This window comes from Pinus tabuliformis, chromosome Q, assembly GCF_031772625.1.
Source record: "Pinus tabuliformis cultivar Carrire ecotype Pingquan chromosome Q, CPIR1, whole genome shotgun sequence".
NCBI classification, from domain to species: Eukaryota; Viridiplantae; Streptophyta; class Pinopsida; order Pinales; family Pinaceae; genus Pinus; species Pinus tabuliformis.
In genome coordinates, this window is record NC_142296.1 from 1,202,789,332 (window position 1) to 1,202,803,786 (window position 14,455).

The following is a 14,455-nucleotide window of genomic DNA, read 5'->3' on the forward strand; positions in this document are numbered from 1 at the left end:
GGGTGTACATACACCTCACATCTAATGCAATTCGATTGTAATAGTCCCTTAATGCTAGCATTAATCTCCACTTCCCAAATAATGAAAACAACAAAGTCAAAAATAACATATGCTTTTGGCCTCTTCTCCTGGGGAAGAGGCCAAATAAGATGATGAAACAAACTACCATATAGTTAACATATAGAACCGGTTGCATAAACCGCACACTCAGTGTATAAACTGCTTGAATTAATGCTAAAAATCGTGATTCTGATTACTATAGTCCCTGGCCATGGCAGGGACTAATAAAGGTAGATAATTTTCTCTACACACTAGAATAATACTATAGTGATAGTCTCTCTCCTAAATGTGCAATATTAGTTTATAAAATTCTTGTTTTCTATCTCCTCATAGTTGAAATTATTGATATACACCCCATTACATTGAGACACCCATAATATAGTAGATTGCAATGGGAAGCTAATAATGTAATTGTGCCAAAGAAGTAATTACAATCATCAAGTAAAACACTTCTCCCATCGTATTATCTTGACGTCGAAGTAATTTATCGTCTTCTGTGTTGATTTATTAAACCATTAATCTGGTGGAGGACGAGGAGTGGACTTAACTTACTAATGGCACCTCATTTTTTGTTTTATGGTAGGAAAAACACTCGAAATCTAATCTGTAGACTAATTTAACTATTAACATCGATGTGTTTCTTAATATTAGGTTCTAATATCAGTTTTACTCTTTAATCTTCCTCTTCAACAATCTGGAATTCCATTTCTTCTAATATGCCATTACTTTAGAAGAAAGGTGAGAAGGTCAATAATTGTTTTCCAGGTATAATATTGCGCTTTTTCTCAATTTAAATGCCATCTACATAAGGTAAAGGTGAGATCTACATCAAGATTTTCTACATTCTCATACCAAATTTCGAAACTAATTTCACACCATAATGAAACATATAAATTCCACAGTACCCAAACCAAACCAAACACTAATTTATAATAATCAATAAAAAAAAATATTATTTTGTTTAATACTAAATATCAAACTTTATAATTTTAGGCTTATTAAAAATCCCAATTAAAAAATCTAAAAAATTACATTTTTTTATTATTAAATTTCCATACATAAGATATATATATATATATCATATAGATTACCTACAGATTTCATTAAAACCTGCTTAGGAATTTTCCCTTAAAAACTCATATGTTTTATGAGGCCACATGGGTTATTTATAGAAATCTGATGTGGCCTCGGTATATTAATTTTTGAAACTAATATCCCGTATAAAGTATCGAACTGAATCGATCCGTCAAATTTTAGAACTTTTTCAGCTGTAAGGTGGAATTTGGAAACTATACGATAATTTCTTATCCATAATTTATGGATACAGTTTTAATATTTAATAGGTATGTATTATTAATTCATAATTTAAATAAGTTTTTCATATTTCATATTTCTTTTCTTTCCTTTTTCCTTTTTTTGTTTTGCAGTTTTCCCTATTTTCATTATGGATTAAATTTTATTATTTTTTATTAATATTTAAAATTATTTATCTACAATATGATTAGTTCATGTTTTTTTTCCATAGTTTAGCATTATAGATTAAATTTTATTACTTTATATTAATATTTAAATCTGTCTATTTGCAATATAATTGATTTAGGTCTAATTATGTAAATTTAGCAGTTTCTCCATATTTTAACATTATGGATTAAGTTTTACTACGTTTTATTAATATTTAAAATTATTTATTTGCAATATGGTTAGTTCATGTCTTTCTCCATAGTTTAACATTATGGATTAAATTTTACTATTTTTTATTAATATTTAAAATTATCTATCTACAATAAGATTGATTTAGGTCTAATTCTGTAATAATTGTTTTTTGTGTCTTTAGACAACATGATGCCATGTGGATAACTCCCTCAAATTTGTGAGATAGATTTTGGATCATATTTAAGCCATGATTTTTAAATATATTTAGATTTTTTATTGTTAAACTTCAAAGAAACCCGCCATATATTTAGATTATTATTATTTTAAACTATACATAATAAGTAAATGGTTGACCTATGAAAATTAGTATATTTATAAATTATACTATGCATGTTAAAGCCTCTTTTTTATTATTAATATATATTTTTAACACATTTGAATATTACTTAATTTTACATATTGAAGTTTTTTATTTATGATGCACATTGAATTTTTTTTTGTAAGTCTGAACATTCTATTAGGTGCTGAAGAAAATATTTACAAGGTTATTGCTAAGTTTTGACATCAATCTAAAATAAATACTCCAAAAAAGATGTAAGCTAATTGTAACACCCAATGATGCACCAACATTTACTTATTACTGTCAATTTTATTTTGTTTTGAAGTGAATTGTTAAAAGAATTGGGCTCGAAAGCCAAAAAAACATATTGTTAATTATTAAATAAAAAAATTTGATTAGTTGGTAAAAGAACTGAAGAATCAGTTAAATAACTCCTTGAAACAATTACCAGCAGTGGCCCATCTTTTCTTTCAAAAAGGAAAATCACAAAACCCAGGGGGGTTGGAAAAAGGTGAAGGGACTATGCTCTGGTGAATTTTCCTAGAGCTGGACAAGTTAGCTAGTGGGAAAGAACTGTGATAACAACTGTAGGGTACGAGACTTGAGGCTAGACATAGTCTTGATGCCCAAGGTGGAGATATTTTTGATGCCCAAGGTACCAGACTGCAGCTGGACATAGTCTTGATGCCCAAGGTACCAGACTGTTTGAGGCTGGACATAGTCTTGATTCCTAAGATGAACATAGTCTTGATGCCCAAGGTACCAGACTGTTTTTTACTGTCAGGAGTTGGAAGAGCTCGGAGGGGGATTTTGGACATAATTGCCAGATCTGTGGCCGGGTGGTGATCAAACCTTCCAAAACGAAGGAATTATGTGCATGATTCACAATCAAAGCAGGAAAGATAGATAAGTAGTGTTTCTATGTTGAATAATTATTAATAGGAAAAGATTAATTGTCTTCTTTTGGCGTAATGAAAGTTAATAGGTTAGTTAATTATTAATGAGACTTTGTCACTTTATAATAATAAGCATAATGTCTTTAGTTACATTTCAGTACTTTGTAGATGTAATTGCTAGATCTGTGGCTGGGTGGTGAGATCTTCCAAAATGAAGTAATTATGTGCATGATTCTCAGTCAACGTAGGAAAGATAGATAAGTAGTGTTTTTGTGTTTAATCATCATCAATAGGAAAAGATTGATTTTCTTCTTTTTATGTAATGAAAAAGTTAATAGGTTAGTTAATTATTAATGAGACTCTGTCACTTGATAATAATAAGCATAATGTATTTAGTTACATTTAAGTACTTTCAGACTTTTGCATACAATTAGTGCATAAAAGGAGTAACAACAATATTTCACTTTCACCCGCGATAATTAAATACAACAACTGTTTTAAGCATCAAATAAATGTATGAATTACAGTAGAAGAACAAATATCCATTTTATTTTTTTGAGTATAAATTGTCTTACTAGAATTTAAGAGCTCACTGAATAATTGTACCAGAATATGCAAACTATCGATTTATGGAATTCCATAAGTACTTCTCTATCTAACCATATCAGGAAAGCATATAAATAATGATAGAGCCATTGAACTTCCATTTAAACAATAAAAAAAAGATAACTGTGAGGGTTTGTATGGCTCTAGGTCGAGTTCTGGGAAGAACCCTCGTGAGCCAATTACCTAGGATTCACTTCATCTTTATCATTCAAAGATTTCCAACCTTAAACCATAGCGGGAAGGAACAAAAATAATAATAAACTAGATATAAAGATCAAACATTGAACCGATGTGAGCTAAATGTAGCGTTACAATTGACCAATCTAAGCCCTAGGGAACAAGCCCTGACTGCAAACGATCATAAAATCGATTCAGATAGAATGTGAAACAGAATGCCACTGTAATATATTCATAAAACCTCAAATAATATTATGTATATGAAAACTTCACAAAACCCTTAATGGCGGTTTAGCAAAACTAATATCATGTCTATGATGTAATTCCCCAAGGCCATCATTCATACAGTAATTACAAATACAGTTCGATAACAGCCATAGCATTGAGCCGACAAAGACCTAATATTTTAATATAACCGAAATCAATACAGTTTCTCAATTAACGAAGGTCTGTCACTGGAAATGAAAATGGCAATACAGACCTGAGTAATGACCAATCTAAAAGCAAAGAAAATGAAGTATTGTAAGAGAGAAGCCTCTTTCTAAAACCCCTTGCCGGATATAGAAATTCACACCGCCTCTAGGATGTACCTACAGGCAGAGAATGCCATGGAGTAAGCATGGAACCCGAGTCAGAAGGAAGTTGTTCTAGCAGAGAAACACTTGCGTAGGGAAGAAATTACCTGAGAGGAGGCTTGTCGAGCCATGAGTTGCGAGGTATACCTATCAGAGCAGCACTGCCATTAGGGGATGCTCGAGAATAAACTTCTAGAATTCACCATTTTAATCCTGTACCATTACCTCATGTTGTCACATGAACCCGACGTGTCCCTCTGGGGCAAAGAGTCCAACCATTGACGGTTTCACCTGTTGCATGAGGGCAGGTAAGAAGAACAGAGGAATGTATATTGAATATCAACACAGAAATGTACAGTAAATATCAATAGAGAAATGTATAATGGATGTCAATGGATTTAAGATAGCAAAGAAGTTAACAAAACCTTCGTCGCCTCTGGAGGATACCTATAAGCCGAAAGATGTAGTCATGGTAGAGAGACTTTCCATATAAACATTCAGTCACCCTTTGTCGCAGAGCTGAATTACAAACTTGTCGAATGTCCAAATGACCCAAACCCTGCCTATTCTATGCATTATTCAGCTAGCTAATCCCCAAATCATGGAGGCTGTGGATCTCACCCAATTCGACAGTGCAGATCAAGCCATGTGCCAGAGTCGAGATCCTTCTAACCAGTCTCATCAACCTTAATTGCATAACTGTAGTGTTAGTGGGAGAACCTCAGGGTTCACTCTGTTTACATGGGGAAATGCTCTCAAGTGTATGCCAGCGAGGAGGAGTCTTAAATGGTGAAGGTAAGACTATACACTAGGATTAACTATTAGACCACTATCAGAGTATAGATCCTTGGTAAAATCGACATGTATTATGTTATATATATATTATATATATATATATATATAGATAGTTTTGTGTTTGGAATGTTACACTAACCGACCATAGCCGTAAGGGAAATATATTCCAAAAGCGTGACAAAATGAATAGGAAACCAAAGAACATACTCAATCATCAGAGTTGATAGAACATGGGTTGTCTTGACCTACCTCAAGTGGAGGAGGGGGGAAAAACTAATAGATGATGTGTTGCTCCAAGTGAACTATCCAAGCCTCCAACTGGTCCATTTTGTATAAAATGCACATATGATAGAGCCAAACCTCGACCACCCACTCTCGAAGTTGACACTAGAAATATTGGATTTGAGCCAAGGCTTCCATGACCGCCTCATGTTCCTCCCCAAAAATTTCTCATAGGTTTCCAACTGCATTTTCATAAACATACGTGATTGATCTTTAGCGGTGCAAGGGGGATTTTTCCTCTTTCTGGGTGACAATCAACATTGAGGGCAGGGTCCCCACAAGCTCCTGATTTTCTTTGAGTTTGATCCCACCTCCTCCGACTTGTGATATCAATGTCGAGCTTTGGGTTCCGCAAGCAACCCCATTCCACCTCCACCCAAGCGTGAGCTACATCGCGGTGGCATGCACATGCTAAAGCACAAAGCCTCTCCAACTTCTTGGTAGCTTTCACCACCACACCATAACGTGTTTGACACCAACAACACCAAAACACTTGCAACATTGCAATCCATCACAACACCACCGTAACGGCACTACACAACAACACCAGAACACCACCACATTGCAACACGTCCAACACCAGTAAGACCAGAACATCAACAACCCCGTAACACTAACAACACCATATCACAACAACACATGCACCACCACAACTCCAACCACATTGTAACACGCCCATAGTGGAGATAAAAAATACCACCTCACCTAATGACCTTTGCCTCTTATCCCTCTTCCTAGTTTGTACTAGTCACCCTGCCCCGAGTCAATCTCCGCAAAGAACACCTTCCTGAGCTAAATCAGCCGAGTGTTTTATCCCACCCAATACTACGCACTGCTACACTCTTAAACTAAAGAGCCACTGAATACCACATGCCGAGAACAACGAGAGGAAATTGGGGTAAGAGCTCCCCCAAATACCCTTCAAATTTCCACGTAGTGTCTCTAACACCAATAACATCAAGACAATAGACAATAATTTGATAAATACACAATAATTCGATGAATAGACAATAATTCGATCAATACACAATAATTCGATGAATAGACAATAATTCGATCAAGACAGTAGAGGGGGTCGTTGGTGGGTTGAGTTACGGAAGCTCGCCTAATTAGGAGGGCACAAGAGAAAAATTCAGAAGATATACATGAACAAAGGACGAACGAATCCCTCCTGTAGCGAGAAACCACCTTCGATATCTTCCAATTAGTAGTATCCTTATCTCCCCTCCGAAAATTATCATCATGGAATTGCTCAAAGTCGCACGCCCGAAACTAGCATCGCTAGAGTATCATAACAATTCCCATTGAATTTCGTAGACCCTCCATCTCCCTTAAGTCTCTAGTTAAATGCACATAAGCGTGACTAGCTAGGTTCACATGGACTGGTTGTGGCGTACACTGCCACACATTCCTCACACATGTCATGCGCATGGGAGATCTAGGTGGAGGAGAGGCTCCACCTCCACTATCCTCGATTTTACCACCCCCATCGGGGTGATGCACATTAAATTTTTAAATTAATTAATTACTATTGATTTTTTTTAAATGTTACATTTTAATTTACGATTTTTATTTTAATTTAATTACTATTACTGTTATAAGGAAGGAATTGAATCTTTTTACTTTCAATTCCTTCTTATCTTTGCACATTGAAATATTTTTTTGCCCTCTCTCTCTCTCTCTCTCTCTCTCTATATATATATATATATATATATATTATTTTGATTATAGCCCACATTATTTTTTAATTTAAAGTTTAGTTTATTTTTTTTGTGTTAAAAGAGACACATGTCATCTTCATCTTGAGCACAAATTAAATCACACATCGTCCTCATAGCTTAATAAAGTGAAAAGTGAGGTAAATAAGTTGATTGTTTGATTAGGAAAAAGGACTTGCATAAATTTTGGCGGGTTAGTAATTTTTAGTTTTACTTCTACATAAGTGTTGAGGAATGGTAGGTATATTTATTTATATCTTATTCCTATCCATTTTTTGTGGAAAAACTTGCTTAAATTATAATAAAAAGTAAGAGACAATTTGTTATAGTTAAAATATTTTATTAGTGTGTTTCTCAAAACTAGCGTAGATCTATCTAACTATATATCTATCAATTCTCTCGAGGTGCAAATCTTTCCTCAAGTTTTGCACAAAAAAAACGATTTGCATCTTGAGAGATTTGATCCCTCTTGGTGCTTGGTAGAGCCAAATTTAGATTGATCTATGTTGGTATTAAGTTAATTAACATCATAACAATCTTATAAAAAAAATTCAAGAAGTGATCCATTTATTCCTCAAAATGTTTTTTCTAAGACCTTGATTTCCACATGAAAATGGATGCAAATAAAGTGGATATAAAGGCCAAGAACAAGTGTTTCCTCCTTAAAAGTCACAAGTTCAAAACAATAGAGATGGAGGGGTAGGTGTCACCTTCACATATGACCCTCAAATGATCACTGATGAAAGTGTCTTTGGACATTTGACTTCTTGCCAAGAAACAAGTCCTTTGACCCTCAAATGATCATTGTTGAGAGTGTGTTTGGACATTTGGGCCCTTACCAAGTAAGAATTTCTTTCAATTATTGGCTTCTAGGCCGCTAAATTATGATTAATGGGAGTGTCTTTCAATGTCTCAACCCTTGCCAAGTCATAAGATTCTATTAATATTGCCTTGCTGAGTACTAGCTTCACCCAATTTTAAATCTAAAAGACAATATGTCCCTTAAGATTTTAATACCTAATGAAATAAGTTAAAATCAACATTTTAATAATAAAAGCATTTAACAATGGTGGGATGTTTTGGCTTCTAAGCCACTAAACGATGATTAATAGCAGTGTCTTTCAAAGTTTCAACTCTTGCTAAGTCATAAGATTCTATTAATGTCGTCTCTACTAGCTTCACCGAATTTTAAATCTAAAACACAATATGTCCATTAAGGTTTTTATACCTAGTATAATAAGTTAAAATCAACATTTTAATAATAAAAACATTTAATAATGGTGTGATGTTTTGGCTTCTGGTCTACTAAATGATGATTAATGGGAGTGCCTTTCAATGTCTCAACCCTTCCAAATCATAATATTCTATTAATAACAGCTTGTTGAGTACTAACTTCATCCAATTTTAAATCTAAAACAAAATATGTCCTTTAAATTTTTCTTATACCTAGTGCAATAAATTAAAATCAACATTTTGATAATAAAAATATTTAAGAATAGTGGGATGTTTTTAAGTTTTAATCGTACTTGCCTAAGGTTTATTCTAATCACTACCACTAAACCTCTAGGTAAACCCATATTTGTCCCATCCATAGCTCACAAAACTATAAAAGACACAACTATTACCAATTAAATGACACAGCTTGGAGACTTTATAATATATTATAAACGAAAAATTATAATAAAATTTTTAAACAATATATCATTATAAAATATCTCAAATCAGTTTTTCCAAATGAAAATAATAAGCCATCATACACCAAACCAAACACTAAATTAATATATGAAACATTTTATTTATACAATAGTTTTTTATTTAAAATCATTAAAACCATTATATAATAGAAAGAATAATTAAATAGTATAATAAGTTTATTTTTTATTTTTTCTCAGAATAAAACTGTGTTTTTTTCCGAAGAAAAAACCGTAACTTTTTATTAAAAAGATAATGAAAAGTTACATCTGCTGATGCAATGAAGCATGCTGTGAGCTGCCACAAGGGCTCAGGTGCTTTCGCACCCCATGCAACGTTGGAAGACTAACGTGCAAAAATAAATAAGAAAAAGAGAAGAGGGAAGAGAGTATGAAAAGAGGCAGAAAACTGAAAATTCCGACAGTTCAAGTTTTTCGCCCCTTTTTCTTTTCGACCTTACGCCACTCTCCTTGAGTGGGCTCGATCGAAGCAATGACTAACTGTGTTTCTGCATTCTGTGAGCCAATTTCTTTGTCTGAATCTGAGGTATCTGAGTGGTGATGTCGCTTGGTGCCACCTATGCTGTGGTCTATGCTTGTCATCTCTGCCTTGTTGTCTGGTGTGGTTCCTTTCTATTTCTCTATTTCTTGAGTTGCCTCGGTCTTCTCTGCAGTGATCTCTTCCTCCTCTGCTTCTGATTCTTCGTCCTCTGAAGCTGGCGGTGAGAATTGCCATCCTTTCCTTTGCTTCCCTTTCTGCTTCTTTTTACTCTTCGCTTCTGGGTATGAGCTTTGTAAGTGTCCTGTCTGCCTACAGAGTCTACATCTGAAGGCGGAATTTTCATAATCTAGCATTTGCAGCCAGTTTTGTTGTTTGTAGATCAACCTTATATTGTCCGGCAACCCTTTACTTAAATCTACTTCCACACATATACGTGTGAAAGTGTAGATCCTTTCATCAATCCTTTCCAGATCTGTTTTGATATATTTCTCAATGCTGTTCCCAATGCCTTCCAGGACTCGTTCATTCCAAAAATGCAGAGGTAGATTATATAGTCTAACCCAGATCGGCATTTTGGTTACAGTCATTTTGTTTGGGTCAAAATCTGGAAACCATGGGGTCATAAACAGCCCCGATGTTCCCCAAAACCATGTTCCTGCACTAATGACTGTATCTCTGACTTCCTTGGATGTAAATCTAACTATAAAAAACCCCTTTGAGCAGAGATGAATATCACATTCCATGGTCCAGCTGGTGAAGATCCAATGGAATAGATCTAGGGGTTTTGGCCAAAAACTGTTGAAACGGCAAATGACAGCTTGTGTTTCATAGGACTTTACGAAATCGTCCAGCCCAGAAGAATCTAAGTTTAAGGCTGGGGTTTGCTCTGCCTGATCTACTATGTATGGCCTGGGTATATGGCCGCCTTGATCTGGAGGGGACCCTGAATCTCTGCTGCCCTGTAGAATATTTTTGTAGGATAACCCTCCCTTGGGTTGGTGCTGGGGTGCAGTTTTTTTTCCCTTGTCTCCGCTTTGTTGTCCCTTAGGCAGAGCCCCTCCTCTCACTCTGAGGTTTAAGGATATGATTGACCCTGGTCCAATCTCGTAGCTTTCCATCGATCTACAGTCCTGTAGAGACCGCCTTCCATTGACCAGATGTTGGATCTGGACTGGGTATCCCATTTCTGCCCATATTTGTTGTTTCAGTTGCAAGGAGGTACTTCCTGCATGGACCCATACTAACCGAGTTTTCCCTTGTGGGGGTTTAATAAAAATCTGAAAACAATTGTTTGTTACCTGCTCTGGCTGTAGGCCAAACTCCAGATCTGGCCCTGATTTTGTTTGTTTTTCCTTTTGCATGTCAAGATCTGCGTGAACTTTGCTTGATCTATGGATGGTGCCTTCGCCCTGCTGCTTGGGATCGAACTGTGCTCGTATGGAGGCTAGATCGAGTAGATCTGAGCCGAAACTACACTGTTTGGGCCCGTGTGTTGAAGGAGGTGGCGGATCTGCACCATGCAGTCCCCCCCTGTCGATTCTCCATGCGGACTGGATTGGACGAGGCCTAGCCTCTAAACCCCATACTTCACGCAGATTTCTTTGTTCAGGGGCGCGATTTGGGGTCTCAGCCTTTCGCGAGAGAGAAACCTCCTCGAATAACCACGCAGAAATGGGGGCTTCCGTCCATGTCTTCGCCCCATTCCGCTGAAGACTTATGCTCCGTTCCCGATCCATAATCGCGTGAGAACTTGTATCAAAAGCCCCTGCAGGTGTATGGCCATTCAGATCTGGATGTATTTGGGCCATTCGACTGCGTGGAGCCGGCCATTTCTCTGAAAATGCTTTCAGTAGAGTCAACCTTCCGACAGCGATCGCCGTTTCCCCAACCCCTGGTTCGCCTTCGGCCCTTGAGGCAGGCTTTGGAGTCGGAGCGGCAGCGACCAAAACTCTGTTCGAAACCCTAACCATCGTTCAGTTCCGCTTTGTATTTCAAATTTTAAAAGTAGAATAAAACTCAAGTTTATTTTTTATTAAATGAATAGGCTTAATATATTTAATAAAAGAAATCAAATATATTAATATAATACATTAAATTAAATCAAATGAATAAAATAAAATATGGTATTTCATTGCCCATCAAGAAAATAATACATTTATAAAATCCATAATTACTTTGCTATAATGAAATGACTTCAAATCTGTTTCCGTTATAATTCACTAGTTTAAAGGCTTTATTCATTAGTTTAAAGGCTTTCTATATGGTCCACGAGAAAATTTGATGGAAAATATGCATGTTCTAACGATTTAAATTTAATTAATATTTTTTTCGCCGATCTGTTAATCCGCCGCTTCCGTTCTCTTCGGCCGGCGTTTCGACTGAACTCCTCATCTCACCTTCATGACTTTCATCTACCACCGATGTTGATCGGAACGGGAGGTAACCTCAGGGCTGAAGAAAGCCGGACCGATCGCCACAGTTAATGCTCCATTTACATCGGAACGGGAGGTAACCCCAGCGCTGAAGGAGGGACCGGAAGCCGCAGATAGTGCTCCCATAAATCTGTAAAGCTAATTTGAACAGCGCTGAGCAGCGTTCGACAACCTCAGTCCTTATTATGCTCCTTGAGTCCTTAAGTCTTTGTTACGAGGATTTCAGGTAAGTTTTAGTCATAGTCTATATTAGTATGGATCTATTTTAATTATAGATTTAATATAAATTTAGAGATCAAATTTTTATCTGTAATTTTTTCAGGAGCGTAAAATATAATACGTTAATTTTCATAGTTTTACTTTCTAATTATTTTAAAACATATTATTTTTTTATTATAATTATTATTATTTTTTATTTAAAACATAATTTTTTTTTTTAAATTTTCTTTTTTAAATAACCTACTTACAGAAATACTTACCTATCTCCGAAATACTTACATATCTCCTCATATTGACTGTTGAATGAATGGCTAGGCTCAGTAAAATCCTATAAAGAACTTTATATATTTCATATGCACAAGATACCAGCAACAGTTATTACAGAACAATAAAAAAATTCCGTGGAGCCAAATGGACTGACTTGCTTCTCAGCGAGGAACGATTCGATAGTCTGATGATATTTGAGAATTCGATTGTCTGATGATATTTGAGAATTTATGAAGTGTGCTAGATTCAATTTAAATAAAGGTGGATAATTTTTGTTATGCAATACAATAGTATAGTGATAGTCTCACTTTTTCCTAAATGTGCAATGTTAGTTACTGTATGTACAAAAAATTTTAGTCTCACTTTCTCCTAAATGTGCAATATTAGTTACTCTATAGGAATTTTTCAATGTGCAATATTAGTTGCTGTAGAAAAATTTGAAAAATTCTTGTACAAAAATTTCTATTGGCTCATACTTGAAAAGTTTGATATATACCCAATTACATTGAGACACCCATAATATGCTACATTGCAATGGAAAGCTAATAATGTAATTGTCCCATTGTTTTGTTTAAAGAAGTAATTACAATTATCAAGTAAAACACTTCTCCCATCGTATTATCTTGGCACCTCATCTTTTGTTTTATTGTAGGAAAAACACTCAAGTAGATACTTGAAATCGATCGATGATTTACTGTGAATTAATCTGTACACTAATTTAAGTATTAACCTCGACGTGTTTCTTAATATTAGGTTCTAAGATTAGTTTTTCTATTTAATCGTGCTCTTCGACAATCTGGAATTCCATTTCTTCTGATATGCCATTATTTTGGTTTAGAATAACGGTGAGAAGGTTAATAATTGTTTCCATGTATAATCCTGAGCTTTTTCACAATTTTACTTAAAGGTTAAGGTGAGATTTACATCAAAATTCTCTATACTTTTATCTCAAATTTCTAATACATTGTTAATGTAGTGGTATTTTTTTTCCCTTGGAAAAAAGTTGTAATTTCTATTAATATATAAGAAATTACATTTTGTAGATGGTTAAGCATATGCATGTTGAGGCTTGTTGCTTGTCAAATACAAAAGAACAAAAATGATCCAGTGATATGTTCTCCACACAGGGAGCATTAGGTATCAGTTACCTAATATCTGGTGCCTGTTTCTTTACAGAGTGTATATATATCAAAATTGCTTCTGTCTCTTCGCAGAGAGAGAAATAAACATCAAAATTGGTGACTGTTTGTCACGGACTGTAGTTCAAGTGCAATAAAGATAAATAGCATAAAAAATACATGCAAGTGTTCATGCAAAATATAATGGGCCTATAGCCCATGATCATGAAGATCGATGAAGGGTCTATGATAATGCTAATAAAATGCCCCATTGATCTCCTCCTCAATTAACCAGTCATCATTTTGCCTAAGCACTGCATCTTCTGATAGGAAGTCTACCCCAGAGTTGTGCCCCTCGGTGAGAAGATGTTCCCCATGGCAGGATTGGACCTCGACAGTGGAACAGAGGACAGTGGAATGGTAGCATTACCCCTCCTTTCCTTGCCAGAATCTGTGGTAGCCCCTTCAGTGTCTTCAGTGGATTTGACGATTTTTTTCAGATTCATCTTCCATATCATGCTCTTCAGAAAGGTCCATGGGTGGTTCCGGATCTATATCTTGTGCCAATTTCTTGTTCTTGCGGACGAGTGGATAGTCTCTATACATATGACCAATCTTGTGACATCTCCTGCATCGATATGGTATACCTTCATAGTCAATCAATTGCTTGCGAGATGTATTCCTCCACTGAATAGTAATGTGCTCCTGCAAGCCTCCCCTGGTGTCCAAATTGATCAAAATCCTGGCATAGGCCATCATGCCAGTGGTCTGATAAGCTTTGTCATACTCTATGTATGTGCCGATAGAGTTACTAATCCGCCTGAATATATCCTCAGACCAATATTGTAGAGGAAGTCCCGGAAGCCGAATCTAGATAGGTCCAATGCCAATTTTCTCATTCTTAGTGTCAAATAGAGGCGTCCATCGTTTCAAAAGTACAGGCGCATGTTCAAAATGCCAGTAGGAGGACAAAACCCAGTTAGCATGATCAGCCCGAGCAAACCTCTGAGCAAACCAGCCCCTCACGAAGGTCTGTGTAGGAATTTACAGGGTAAGTTCCTCAGACAGAACACCAAAGGACACCGCTCATAAACAGATCACAGATCAATACACCGGTATTTTTG